At 48.0% G+C, this 14,938-nt stretch overlaps 1 long non-coding RNA gene across 4 annotated transcripts; it reads left to right on the top strand.

Moving 5' to 3' along the window:
- Positions 1-473: 473 nt before the first annotated feature.
- Positions 474-13,372, top strand: LOC141055829 (uncharacterized). Of its 4 annotated transcripts, none has more exons than XR_012221536.1 (4): positions 474-565; positions 11,700-11,841; positions 11,927-11,981; positions 12,456-13,372. It is a non-coding gene; the product is annotated as an uncharacterized lncRNA (long non-coding RNA). The 4 variants fall into 4 exon arrangements; XR_012221537.1 differs by lacking the exon at positions 474-565 and adding an exon at positions 578-870; XR_012221535.1 differs by lacking the exon at positions 474-565 and adding an exon at positions 578-854.
- The last annotated feature ends 1,566 nt before the right edge of the window (positions 13,373-14,938 follow it).

Below are 14,938 nucleotides of genomic sequence, written 5' to 3' on the forward strand. Positions count from 1 at the left end.
TCCGCTCCGTACACCTCGTACACACGCGGCTCCGCTCCGTACACCTCGTACACACGCGGCTCCGCTCCGTACACCTCGTACACACGCGGCTCCGCTCCGTACACCTCGTACACACGCGGCTCCGCTCCGTACACCTCGTACACACACGGCTCCGCTCCGTACACCTCGTACACACACGGCTCTGCTCCGTACACCTCGTACACACACGGCTCCGCTCCGTACACCTCGTACACACGCGACTCCGCTCCGTACACCTCGTACACACGCGGCTCCGCTCCGTACACCTCATACACACGGCTCTGCTCTGTACACCTCGTACACACACGGCTCTGCTCCGTACACCTCGTACACACACGTGGCTCTGCTACATCCCCCCTGTAAACCCCTCCTGACCCCACACAGAAACTTCCCCTCATCCAGCACCATGACAACCAGCACAGCAGAGTCCTGCATACACTGAGGCCCCTGATCATGTGACCCCTGACTCCTCCCCTCCTGTGACCTCATCCCAGGTCCTGTGCGCACAGAGCAGCCATATATGTGGAGTGCGGCTCTGCGGGTGGAGGTAGGTGCTGGAGATTCCTCATTATTGGGTGCAGTGACATTAACCCCTTCAGCAGTGTGTATACGGGCGGTGTTAGACTGACTGTTACCAGGGTGACTATAGTAGAGCACAGGGATTGATTGTTACTGCGCCCCCTGCTGTACAGAGAGAACAAGTGCAGGACTCAGTACCTGATACCGGAGGCCGGGAACATTTCCTCACACACAACGTCCCATTCACACTGTGCGGACTGGTAACTCCAGGAATAACTGCGGAGGAAACGGTCTGACACCGGCCAGTAATCGGAGAGGTGAGGGATCAGAAAGGTCAGTGTGCAGCACAGAATGGAGGCGGCCCTGTACCTCAGATATAATGGAGGCGGCCCTGTACCTCGGATATAATGGAGGCGGCCCTGTACCTCGGATATAATGGAGGCGGCCCTGTACCTCGGATATAATGGAGGCGGCCCTGTACCTCGGATATAATGGAGGCGGCCCTGTACCTCGGATATAATGGAGGCGGCCCTGTACCTCAGATATAATGGAGGAGGCCCTGTACCTCGGATATAATGGAGGCGGCCCTGTACCTCGGATATAATGGAGGAGGCCCTGTACCTCGGATATAATGGAGGCGGCCCTGTACCTCGGATATAATGGAGGCGGCCCTGTACCTCGGATATAATGGAGGCGGCCCTGTACCTCGGATATAATGGAGGCGGCCCTGTACCTCGGATATAATGGAGGCGGCCCTGTACCTCGGATATAATGGAGGCGGCCCTGTACCTCGGATATAATGGAGGCGGCCCTGTACCTCGGATATAATGGAGGCGGCCCTGTACCTCGGATATAATGGAGGCGGCCCTGTACCTCGGATATAATGGAGGAGGCCCTGTACCTCGGATATAATGGAGGCGGCCCTGTACCTCGGATATAATGGAGGAGGCCCTGTACCTCGGATATAATGGAGGCGGCCCTGTACCTCGGATATAATGGAGGCGGCCCTGTACCTCGGATATAATGGAGGCGGCCCTGTACCTCGGATATAATGGAGGCGGCCCTGTACCTCGGATATAATGGAGGCGGCCCTCTACCTCGGATATAATGGAGGCGGCCCTGTACCTCGGATATAATGGAGGCGGCCCTGTACCTCGGATATAATGGAGGCGGCCCTGTACCTCGGATATAATGGAGGAGGCCCTGTACCTCGGATATAATGGAGGCGGCCCTGTACCTCGGATATAATGGAGGCGGCCCTGTACCTCGGATATAATGGAGGCGGCCCTGTACCTCGGATATAATGGAGGAGGCCCTGTACCTCGGATATAATGGAGGCGGCCCTGTACCTCGGATATAATGGAGGCGGCCATGTACCTCGGATATAATGGAGGCGGCCCTGTACCTCGGATATAATGGAGGCGGCCCTGTACCTCGGATATAATGGAGGCGGCCCTGTACCTCGGATATAATGGAGGCGGCCCTGTACCTCGGATATAATGGAGGCGGCCCTGTACCTCGGATATAATGGAGGCGGCCCTGTACCTCGGATATAATGGAGGCGGCCATGTACCTCGGATATAATGGAGGCGGCCCTGTACCTCGGATATAATGGAGGCGGCCCTGTACCTCGGATATAATGGAGGCGGCCCTGTACCTCGGATATAATGGAGGCGGCCCTGTACCTCGGATATAATGGAGGAGGCCCTGTACCTCGGATATAATGGAGGCGGCCCTGTACCTCGGATATAATGGAGGAGGCCCTGTACCTCGGATATAATGGAGGCGGCCCTGTACCTCGGATATAATGGAGGCGGCCCTGTACCTCGGATATAATGGAGGCGGCCCTGTACCTCGGATATAATGGAGGCGGCCCTGTACCTCGGATATAATGGAGGAGGCCCTGTACCTCGGATATAATGGAGGCAGAGCCGGTTGTAGATAAATGCTCACATATTGCACATGACACAGAAACCTTTCTGTTGTAGTTACTTGCGCTGAGTCCAGGCCGCTACCCAAGTGCGAGCTACACTATTGGAGTCGTTCGATAATTGTTTCCCGGCCTCCTTACGGTAGGTGCACACGTCCGGTAATTGGCAGCGCTTTGGACGCAGCACATGTCCACTGCCGGCTATTGGACGCAGATGACTCCGCGTGTATTAATTGAAAGGTGCGGATTCAACGCATCCAATACATTGTACCGGTGACATTTATCTTGAGGAGACTCGCTTCTCCGCAAGACAAGTAGACATGCTGCAATCTCCGCAGGTGAGCCACTGGTGTCTGTGGACGCATAGTGGGCAGGGGATTTTTCTGAAATTCCATCCACTATACTGTAAGATCTGGACGCTGCACAAGTATCATTTACTGACTGTGTGCACCTACCCTTAATCTGGCTGAGGAAGAATATACAAATATATACAAATAGTCCTCAATACAGTATAATGTGGGTACATATAGTGTAATGCATCCCACCTCTGAGTATACTGCAGCCCCTTCAGAGTATAGTGCAGCAGACACGCACACAGCACAGTATAGTGCAGCAGACACGCACACAGCACAGTATAGCGCAGCAGACACGCACACAGCACAGTATAGCGCAGCAGACACGCACACAGCACAGTATAGCGCAGCAGACACGCACACAGCACAGTATAGCGCAGCAGACACGCACGCGGCACAGTATAGCGCAGCAGACACGCACGCAGCACAGTATAGCGCAGCAGACACGCACGCAGCACAGTATAGCGCAGCAGACACGCACGCAGCACAGTATAGCGCAGCAGACACGCACGCAGCACAGTATAGCGCAGCAGACACGCACGCAGCACAGTATAGCGCAGCAGGCACGCAGCACAGTATAGCGCAGCAGACACGCACGCAGCACAGTATAGCGCAGCAGACACGCACGCAGCACAGTATAGCGCAGCAGACACGCACGCAGCACAGTATAGCGCAGCAGACACGCACGCAGCACAGTATAGCGCAGCAGACACACGCACAACTTACCTCTCCTCCTCTTTCCCTGTTGCTCTGACTTCTGCAGAGCATCTGAACGTCTCATCATTTCCACTGCTGGCACACGCAGAGGGGGAGTGATGGGAGAGAGAGCATCACATGATGCTCTCTCCTCAATCTCTGATTTCAACTGTATCGGCGTCCATGATGCCGATAAGTTGAATGCGGGGGGGGGAGCACCGGGCCCCTCTTACTCAGGGGCCCTATAGCGGCAGCGTGGTGTGCTGCCTGCCATATAATGGAGGAGGCTCTGTCTCTCCCTCTGTACCTCAGATTTAATGGAGGAGGCTCTTTCTCTCGCTCTGTAGCTCAGATATAATGGAGGAGGCTCTGTCTCTCGCTCTGTACCTCAGATATAATGGAGGAGGCTCTGTCTCTCGCTCTGTACCTCAGATATAATGGAGGAGGCTCTGTCTCTCGCTCTGTACCTCAGATATAATGGAGGAGGCTCTGTGTCTCTCTCTGTGTACCTCAGATATAATGGAGGAGGCTCTTTCTCTCGCTCTGTACATCAGATATAATGGAGGCATCTCTGCCTGTCACTGTACCTCAGGTATAATGGAGGCGGCTCTGTCTCGCACTGTTCCTCAGGTATAATGGAGGAGGCTCTGTCTCTCGCTCTGTGCCTCAGATATAATGAAGGCTGCTCTGTACCTCAGATATAATGGAGGAGGCTCTGTCTCTGTACCTCAGATATAATGGAGGAGGCTCTGTCTCTGTACCTCAGATATAATGGAGGAGGCTCTGTCTCTTGCTCTGTACATCAGATATAATGGAGGCATCTCTGCCTGTCACTGTACCTCAGATATAATGGAGGCGGCTCTGTCTCTCGCTCTGTACCTCAGGTATAATGGTGGCGGCTCTGTCTTGCTCTGTACGTCAGATATAATGGAGGAGGCTCTGTCTCTGTGTACCTCAGATATAATGGAGGAGGCTCTGTCTCTCTCTGTGTACCTCAGATATAATGGAGGAGGCTCTGTCTCTCTCTGTGTACCTCAGATATAATGGAGGAGGCTCTGCCTCTCTCTGTGTACCTCAGATATAATGGAGGAGGCTCTGTCTCTGTGTACCTCAGATATAATGGAGGAGGCTCTGTCTCTCGCTCTGTACCTCAGATATAATGGAGGAGGCTCTGTACCTCAGATATAATGGAGGAGTCTCTGTCTCTGTGTACCTCAGATATAATGGAGGAGGCTCTTTCTCTCGCTCTGTACATCAGATATAATGGAGGCATCTCTGTACCTCAGATATAATGGAGGAGGCTCTGTCTCTGTACCTCAGATATAATGGAGGAGGCTCTGTCTCTCTCTGTGTACCTCAGATATAATGGAGGAGGCTCTTTCTCTTGCTCTGTACATCAGATATAATGAAGGCAGCTCTGTACCTCAGATATAATGGAGGAGGCTCTGTCTCTGTACCTCAGATATAATGGAGGAGGCTCTGTCTCTCGCTCTGTACCTCAGATATAATGGAGGCGGCTCTGCCTCTCGCTCTGTACCTTAGATATAATGGAGGCGGCTCTGCCTCTCGCTCTCTGCCTCAGATATAATGGAGGAGGCTCCGTCTGTCGCTCTGTACCTCAGATATAATGGAGGCGGCTCTGCCTCTCGCTCTCTACCTCAGATATAATGGAGGAGGCTCTGTCTCTGTACCTCAGATATAATGGAGGAGGCTCTGTCTCTCGCTCTGTACCTCAGATATAATGGTGGCGGCTCTGCCTCTCGCACTCTGCCTCAGATATAATGGAGGAGGCTCCATCTGTCGCTCTGTACCTCAGATATAATGGAGGAGGCTCTGTGTCTCGCTCTGTACCTCAGGTATAATGGAGGTGGCTCTGTCTCGCACTGTGCCTCAGGTATAATGGAGGAGGCTCTGTCTCTCGCTCTGTGCCTCAGATATAATGAAGGCAGCTCTGTACCTCAGATATAATGGAGGAGGCTCTGTCTCTGTACCTCAGATATAATGGAGGAGGCTCTGTCTCTGTACCTCAGATATAATGGAGGAGGCTCTGTCTCTTGCTCTGTACATCAGATATAATGGAGGCATCTCTGCCTGTCACTGTACCTCAGATATATTGGAGGCGGCTCTGTCTCTCGCTCTGTACCTCGGGTATAATGGTGGCGGCTCTGTCTTGCTCTGTACCTCAGATATAATGGAGGCAGCTCTGTCTTGCTCTGTACCTCAGATATAATGGAGGAGGCTCTGTCACTCTCTGTGTACCTCAGATATAATGGAGGAGGCTCTGCCTCTCTCTGTGTACCTCAGATATAATGGAGGAGGCTCTGCCTCTCTCTGTGTACCTCAGATATAATGGAGGAGGCTCTGTCTCTCGCTCTGTACCTCAGATATAATGAAGGCAGCTCTGTACCTCAGATATAATGGAGGAGGCTCTGCCTCTCTCTGTGTACCTCAGATATAATGGAGGAGGCTCTGTCTCTCGCTCTGTGCCTCAGATATAATGAAGGCAGCTCTGTACCTCAGATATAATGGAGGAGGCTCTGTCTCTGTACCTCAGATATAATGGAGGAGGCTCTGTCTCTGTACCTCAGATATAATGGAGGAGGCTCTGTCTCTTGCTCTGTACATCAGATATAATGGAGGCATCTCTGCCTGTCACTGTACCTCAGATATATTGGAGGCGGCTCTGTCTCTCGCTCTGTACCTCGGGTATAATGGTGGCGGCTCTGTCTTGCTCTGTACCTCAGATATAATGGAGGCAGCTCTGTCTTGCTCTGTACCTCAGATATAATGGAGGAGGCTCTGTCACTCTCTGTGTACCTCAGATATAATGGAGGAGGCTCTGCCTCTCTCTGTGTACCTCAGATATAATGGAGGAGGCTCTGCCTCTCTCTGTGTACCTCAGATATAATGGAGGAGGCTCTGTCTCTCGCTCTGTACCTCAGATATAATGAAGGCAGCTCTGTACCTCAGATATAATGGAGGAGGCTCTGCCTCTCTCTGTGTACCTCAGATATAATGGAGGAGGCTCTGTCTCTCGCTCTGTGCCTCAGATATAATGAAGGCAGCTCTGTACCTCAGATATAATGGAGGAGGCTCTGTCTCTGTACCTCAGATATAATGGAGGAGGCTCTGTCTCTGTACCTCAGATATAATGGAGGAGGCTCTGTCTCTTGCTCTGTACATCAGATATAATGGAGGCATCTCTGCCTGTCACTGTACCTCAGATATATTGGAGGCGGCTCTGTCTCTCGCTCTGTACCTCGGGTATAATGGTGGCGGCTCTGTCTTGCTCTGTACCTCAGATATAATGGAGGCAGCTCTGTCTTGCTCTGTACCTCAGATATAATGGAGGAGGCTCTGTCACTCTCTGTGTACCTCAGATATAATGGAGGAGGCTCTGCCTCTCTCTGTGTACCTCAGATATAATGGAGGAGGCTCTGCCTCTCTCTGTGTACCTCAGATATAATGGAGGAGGCTCTGTCTCTCGCTCTGTACCTCAGATATAATGGAGGAGGCTCTGTACCTCAGATATAATGGAGGAGTCTCTGTCTCTCTCTGTGTACCTCAGATATAATGGAGGAGGCTCTTTCTCTCGCTCTGTACATCAGATATAATGGAGGCATCTCTGCCTGTCACTGTACCTCAGATATAATGGAGGTGGCTCTGTACCTCAGGTATAATGGAGGAGGCTCTGTCTCTCGCTCTGTGCCTGAGATATAATGAAGGCAGCTCTGTACCTCAGATATAATGGAGGAGGCTCTGTCTCTGTACCTCAGATATAATGGAGGAGGCTCTGTCTCTTGCTCTGTACCTCAGATATAATGGAGGAGGCTCTGTCTCTCTCTGTGTACCTCAGATATAATGGAGGAGGCTCTTTCTCTTGCTCTGTACATCAGATATAATGAAGGCAGCTCTGTACCTCAGATATAATGGAGGAGGCTCTGTCTCTGTACCTCAGATATAATGGAGGAGGCTCTGTCTCTCGCTCTGTACCTCAGATATAATGGAGGAGGCTCTGTCTCTCGCTCTGTACCTCAGATATAATGGTGGCTCTGCCTCTCGCTCTGTACCTTAGATATAATGGAGGCGGCTCTGCCTCTCGCTCTCTGCCTCAGATATAATGGAGGAGGCTCCGTCTGTCGCTCTGTACCTCAGATATAATGGAGGCGGCTTTGCCTCTCGCTCTGTACCTTAGATATAATGGAGGCGGCTCTGCCTCTCGCTCTCTACCTCAGGTATAATGGAGGAGGCTCCGTCTGTCGCTCTGTACCTCAGATATAATGGAGGAGGCTCTGTGTCTCGCTCTGTACCTCAGATATAATGGAGGAGGCTCTGTCTCTCGCTCTGTACCTCAGATATAATGGAGGAGGCTCTGTGTCTCGCTCTGTACCTCAGATATAATGGAGGAGGCTCTGTGTCTCGCTCTGTACCTCAGATATAATGGAGGAGGCTCTGTCTCTCGCTCTGTACCTCAGATATAATGGAGGAGGCTCCGTCTGTCGCTCTGTACCTCAGATATAATGGAGGAGGCTCTGTGTCTCGCTCTGTACCTCAGATAAAATGGAGGCGGCTCTGCTTCTCGCTCTCTACCTCAGATATAATGGAGGAGGCTCCGTCTGTCGCTCTGTACCTCAGATATAATGGAGGAGGCTCTGTGTCTCGCTCTGTACCTCAGATATAATGGAGGAGGCTCTGTCTCGCTCTGTACCTCAGATATAATGGAGGAGGCTCTGTCTCTCGCTCTGTACCTCAGATATAATGGAGGAGGCTCTGTGTCTCGCTCTGTACCTCAGATATAATGGAGGAGGCTCTGTGTCTCGCTCTGTACCTCAGATATAATGGAGGCGGCTCTGCTTCTCGCTCTCTACCTCAGATATAATGGAGGAGGCTCCGTCTGTCGCTCTGTACCTCAGATATAATGGAGGAGGCTCTGTGTCTCGCTCTGTACCTCAGATATAATGGAGGAGGCTCTGTCTCGCTCTGTACCTCAGATATAATGGAGGAGGCTCTGTCTCTCGCTCTGTACCTCAGATATAATGGAGGAGGCTCTGTGTCTCGCTCTGTACCTCAGATATAATGGAGGCGGCTCTGCTTCTCGCTCTCTACCTCAGATATAATGGAGGAGGCTCCGTCTGTCGCTCTGTACCTCAGATATAATGGAGGAGGCTCTGTGTCTCGCTCTGTACCTCAGATATAATGGAGGAGGCTCTGTCTCGCTCTGTACCTCAGATATAATGGAGGAGGCTCTGTCTCGCTCTGTACCTCAGATATAATGGAGGAGGCTCTGTCTCTCGCTCTGTACCTCAGATATAATGGAGGAGGCTCTGTGTCTCGCTCTGTACCTCAGATATAATGGAGGAGGCTCAGGCAGATGATGATAGTGGATTCTCTGTTCTTTCCCTTTATCTTCCTGACAGGACTGATGACATCCATTCTGCTCACTCTTTCCTCACTTCTCTATCACCTCCTGTTCTTCCATTTTCTGGGGTTGATGGGAGATGGAATGCTTTCCCTTGCAGGTTTATTTAACCCCAAAAGTACAAAGCCAATTTTCTTTTTTCTTTTTTTTTAGTCTTCCTCTAAGGGCCATAAGTTCTTTTTTTTTTTTTTATAGTTGTCTGTCGCTGTTTGAGACATTTCGACAGGATGAATTGTAGTTTTGATTGAAACCTTTCAAGTAGGGTAAATAAAATGCAATTCTGCCATTGTTTGTGAGGTTTCATTTTTACAGAGTCCATTGTGCTGTAAAAAAATACCCTGACAATAATGATTTCTTAATTATTTATGTATATATGAAATTTGTTTAAAAAAAGAAAAAGGAAAAACTGGTTTGTACCTCCATTTTCTGAGACTTGTAACTTTTACATTTTGTTTCCAGTCGATATATGAGGGCTTGGTTTTTAGGTGCTGAGTTGTAGTTTTTATTAGCGCCATTTTAGGGTAAATGCAACATTTTATTCTTTTTATTGCATTTTTATGTGTGGTGTTGTGACCAAATAACTGATTTGGCCTGGCGTATCCGCAGCAGTCTTCCATGCGGTGTACAGTACCATGTAAACCTATGGAAACAAAATCCGCTGTGCACAAGCTGTGGAAAAAAATGCACGGAATCGCAGCGTTCTTTGTCCCGCAGCATGTCAATTCTTTGTGCGGATCTGCAGCGTTTCTGCACCCATTGTCTTGCATTGAGTCAGTCAAATCCGCAGCAAAACCGCAGATGGAAAAAAGATCTGCGGTTTTGCTGCGGATTAGGGTGTCAAAAACGCTGCAGAGGGAAGTGATGTCAGGAAGGAGAAAGTGTGTGGGCGGAATGTGTGTGTGTGCTGGAAGATGAAGTCTCCATCTTTCAACCAGCATGGAGTCCTATCGTCGCATGGGGATGGATGTTGTCCGTCTGATTGATTTGGTATGTATATGTGTGTCTGTCTGTGTGCGTCTGTCCGTCCCCATGCGACGATAGTGCGACAATTGTACTCAGTCGCCGTATGGGACTACTGCTCTCATCTGGCTATTAGGATGGGAGAGTAGTCCCTGTATCCGGCGACGGAGTACAATTGTTAGTAAAAAAAAAACACAAAGCACACAACACATACAATACACATAAAATACATGTAACATACATGACAGACAGTACATACAACATAGAGTACATACTTGCCATACACCACTCCTAATTCCCCAAAGCCCTCAGTCACCTAGAAAAAAATAAAAAAAATAAACCAATAATATACTCCCTGGTCCGCAGAAATCCCACGCCAATCTGTTCCGTCCTCCGGTGATATACTACCAGGAGCTATGCTCCTAGCAGTGTATCGCAGAGTTTCACAGAGCTCTGTAGCTCCGTGCTGTCTCTTTACGGCGCTAGAGCTGCGTGAGAATTTTCCCACACAGCTGTGCCGTAAAGCGAGAGTATCGCAGTCAATGAACTCCAGCAAGCTCTCGCACATGCGCAGTAACACACTGCAGGAGCTTAACTCCTGTCAGTGTGTTTCTTGAGCCGTGGAGAACAGTGACATCTCCTGATGTGACTGTTCTCCATGGCAGACCGTCGTGGGACACTCGATTTTGGACTACGTCGGGCCAGGGAGTATACAATTGGTTTGTTATTTTTTCTAGGAGAACGAGGGCTTCGCTTGGATTAGCTGAATAATACATTTTTTGCCAAAAATGTATTTATTTCATTAAAATACTTTTATGTAATGTCTGTGTTTTATTTCCCCTTTTACTTTTGGATTAATAATGGATAGGCGTCTTATTGACGCCTCTCCATTATTATCCTGGCTTAATATCACCTTACAATCAAAGGTGACATTAACCCCTTATTACCCCATATGCCACCGCTACACAGCAGTGGGAAGAGAGAGGCTAAGCGCCAGAAATGGCACATCTTAGAGATACGCCATTTCTGGGGCAGCTGCGGGCTGGTATTTGTAGCCGCGGGGGGCAATATCCATGGCTCCTTCCAAGGCTATGAATATCAGCCCGCAGCTGTCTGCGTAGCCTTTCGGGCTATAAAATATAGGGGGACCCCACGTATTTTTTTTGGGGGGGTCCCCCTATTTTTATAGCCTGTAAAGGCTATGCAGACAGCTGCGGGCTGATATTCATGGCCTGGGAAGATCCATGAGTATTAACCCCTTCCCAGGCTACAAATATTTCCCCCCGGCCGTCGGCTTTCCCACTCTGGTGCAGAAAAGAGCCCACACAATTTTTTTTGCCAACTCCTTTTGTTAACCTCCCAAATAAATGGTTTTAAAAAAAAAAAAAACGGCAATTAAATCTTAATTTAAAAAAAAACCTTGTGTCATGTCAAAATAATAAAGTAAATTTTTTAAAATATTTTTCCAGTTTCAAATTAGGATTATGGTTAGGGCTAGGTTTGGGGATAGATTTGGGTTGGGATTAGGGTTAGGGTTGGGACTAGGGTTGGGATTAGGGTTAAAGTTAAGATTAGGGTTGGGATTAGGATTAGGGTTGAGGTTAGGGTTAGGGGTGTGTTGGGGTTAGGGTTCTGGTTAGGCCTGGGGTTATGTTTTGGATTAGGGTTAGGTTTTTTTTTGGTGTTTGTGTTATGGTTAGGCCTGTGGTTAGGGTAGGGGTTATATTTAAATATATACCAAATTTATTTATTTTTATTTGGGTGTTGGATATAGTATCTAATGACATTATTGTATACATTGTAGGTACGTGATTTTCCGGCGATATGGGACCCCGCAGATGACTCATATAAGGACAGATTTTATCGGGACATCTGCTGAACAGAAATATTTCACCAGCTATATCCCGAATGGGATTCATGCACAAATGCTAGGCAGTTGCAAATTGGTAATTATAAGGTTATTTAACATTTAATATTAGACTTTGTAAAAAATGGACTAGATTGATAAGTGTGTTTATTTTTGCTTTTTAGAGAAAGATGTTAAACAGAGGTGGCAGTTTCTTCTGACAAGCAGGACATTGCGGAGGTAAGTTTTTCCAAAGAAAAATATAAATTTGTAATTATATCTAACCTCTATGTTTCCATGTGGCGTAGCACAATTGGCTGCGTATTGAACGCTGCGTAAAGCCGTAGCGTTCAATCCGCAGTGTCCAGATGTTACAGCATAGTGGAGGGCATTTTTTGAAATCCCATTTCCACTATGCATACAAAGATGGAGGTGTGAGACCTACGTCACCGGACATGTGGCACCCTTTTTTTGATACCACAGCATGTCTATCTTGCGTTGGCGCTCTGTATCCGCAAGACAACTAGCACAGTGTATTGATAGCATGCGGTGATTCCGCATGTGTACAATGAAAACATGCATTATTACCATGCGAACAAAAAAGGGGGCAGAGTTTTGGGCGGAGCAGGCTTTTTGCTGTGACAAATGTATTGCTCCTACGCAGCATGGAAACATACCCTAATAATGAATAACTTTTTTTTTTTTTTCACACAGCACTCAAGGGAACATTTTGCCTCCTGGTCCTCCTGCTGATGAGGAATCAGAAGATGGAGCAGGAAATTCCTCTGGAGCTGGTGGCACCTGTTCTCCATCTGTTGCAACAGCTTCTGCTGGTGCCACATCTTCAGCAGCTGCTGGCACATCTGCTTCTGCAGCTGTTGGAGCATCTGGTTCTGCAGAAGCTGATGTTAGAGAAAGAGTTGCCTATCCGGTGGCAGGAGAGCCGAACAAAAAAAATGTTAAAAAAAAAAAGATGATAAAACATTAAAAGCCGCTAATGATACTCTGGAGTTGATTAAAAAATCAGCTACACAGGATGATTTCGATTTATTTTTTTTGCTTTGACAATTGCAAGCAAGGCTGGCTCCCTGACACCGGATAGCCAGTCAATTTTTATGAGTATGGTGCAGATGTCACTTACTACTTTAGAGGACCCTGCTCCAATTTCTCCCTATGAAGAAATCTTGATGGGGATTTTTGGACTATTCCGTCCAAGACACCAAGCCCAACAACGAGCACCTGACTACCAATCCAGTAGGCCAGCCAGCAGTTATTCGCAGCATTCGGAGTCAGGAAGCAATCAAAGGCTGGGACCCTCACCGACTGCCACTTACCCTTCGGATTCAGCAACATCGTATGGATATTACCCGGAATACCATTACTTAAGTTAAATTTCTATTTTTGGTGTTGACCTTTCAAGTTTGCCACGCTGAGTTGGACGTTGCCAACTCAAGGGCCGCTTCAACACCAAGAGACCAATCACCTTTTTTGAAGCCAGGCAGCTTTTTTGTTATGTTGGCTAAAAATGTACTTATGTGGCCATCAGTTGAGTATGTCATTATTTTTTCAATATGAAAACAATGTTTGTCACGGTTAGTTTATTGGTTATAAAATAAAGTTATATTTTCAAATTTGTTTTGTGTTTTTATATACATTAGCATAAGGGAGCTATACAAGGGCTTTATCTATCTCTGACTGTGTCATGGGTACATGAGCGCAGGACTATGGGATAGAGGGTACGTATTATGGTACATGGGCACGGGACTATAGGATGGAGGATATGTATGATGGTATATGGGCAAGGAACTATGGGAAGGAGGGTATGTATGATAGGTCCCTATATATTTGGACAGCGACAACATTTTTCTAATTTTTGTTCTAGACATTACCACAATGAATTTTAAATAAAACAATTCAGATGAAGTTGAAGTTCAGACTTTCAGCTTTCATTTGAGGGTATCCACATTAAAATTGGATCAAGGGTTTAGGAGTTTCAGCTCCTTAACATGTGCCACCCTGTTTTTAAAGGGACCAAAAGTAATTGGACAATTGACTCCAAGGCTATTTCATGGACAGGTGTGGGCAATCCCTTAGTTATGTCATTCTCGTGTGGTGCTTGCATTTGGAAGGTTTTGCTGTGAAGGAAACAAGCAGTCAAAGGAGCTCTCCATGCAGGTGAAACAAGCCATCCTTAAGCTGCAAAAACAGAAAAAACCCATCTGAGAAATTGTTACATTAGGAGTGGCAAAATCTACAGTTTGGTACATCCTGAGAAAGAAAGCAAGCACTGGTGAACTCATCAATGCAAAAAGACCTGGGCGCCCACGGAAGACAACAGTGGTGGGTGATCGCAGAATAATCTCCATGGTGAAGAGAAACCCCTTCACAATAGCCAACCAAGTGAACAACACTCTCCAGGAGGTAGGCGTATCAATATCCAAATCTACCATAAAGAGAAGACTGCATGAAAGTAAATACAGAGGGTTCACTGCACGGTGCAAGCCACTCTTAAGCATCAAGAATCAAAAGGCTAGACTGGACTTTGCTAAAAAACATCTAAAAAAGCCAGCACAGTTCTGGAAGAACATTCTTTGGACAGATGGAACCAAGATCAACCTCTACCAGAATGATGGAAAGAGAAAAGTATGGCGAAGGCATGGTACAGCTCATGATCCAAAGCATACCACATCATCTGTAAAACACGGCGGAGGCAGTGTGATGGCTTCGGCATGCATGGCTGCCAGTGGCACTGGGTCACTAGTGTTTATTGATGATGTGACACAGGACAGAGGCAGCCGAATGAATTCTGAGGTATTCAGAGCCATACTGTGTGCACAGATCCAGCCAAATGCAGCAAAACTGATTGGTCGTTGTTTCATACTACAAATGGACAATGACCCAAAACATAAAGCCAAAGCAACCCAGGAGTTTATTAAAGCAAAGAAGTGGAATATTCTTGAAAGGCCAAGTCGGTCACCTGATCTTAACCCAGTTGAGCATGGATTTCACTTGTTAAAGACTAAACTTCAGACAGAAAGGCCCACAAACAAACAGCAACTGAAAACCACCGCAGTGAAGGCCTGGCAGAGCATCAAAAAGGAGGAAACACAGCGTCTGGTGATGTCTATGAGTTCAAGACTTCAGGCAGTCATTGCCAACAAAGGGTTTTCAACCAAATACTAGAAATGAACATTTTA

Source organism: Dendrobates tinctorius, unplaced genomic scaffold (genome assembly GCF_039654945.1).
Source record: "Dendrobates tinctorius isolate UK_male_01 unplaced genomic scaffold, ASM3965494v1 ptg000192l, whole genome shotgun sequence".
Classification (NCBI taxonomy): domain Eukaryota; kingdom Metazoa; phylum Chordata; class Amphibia; order Anura; family Dendrobatidae; genus Dendrobates; species Dendrobates tinctorius.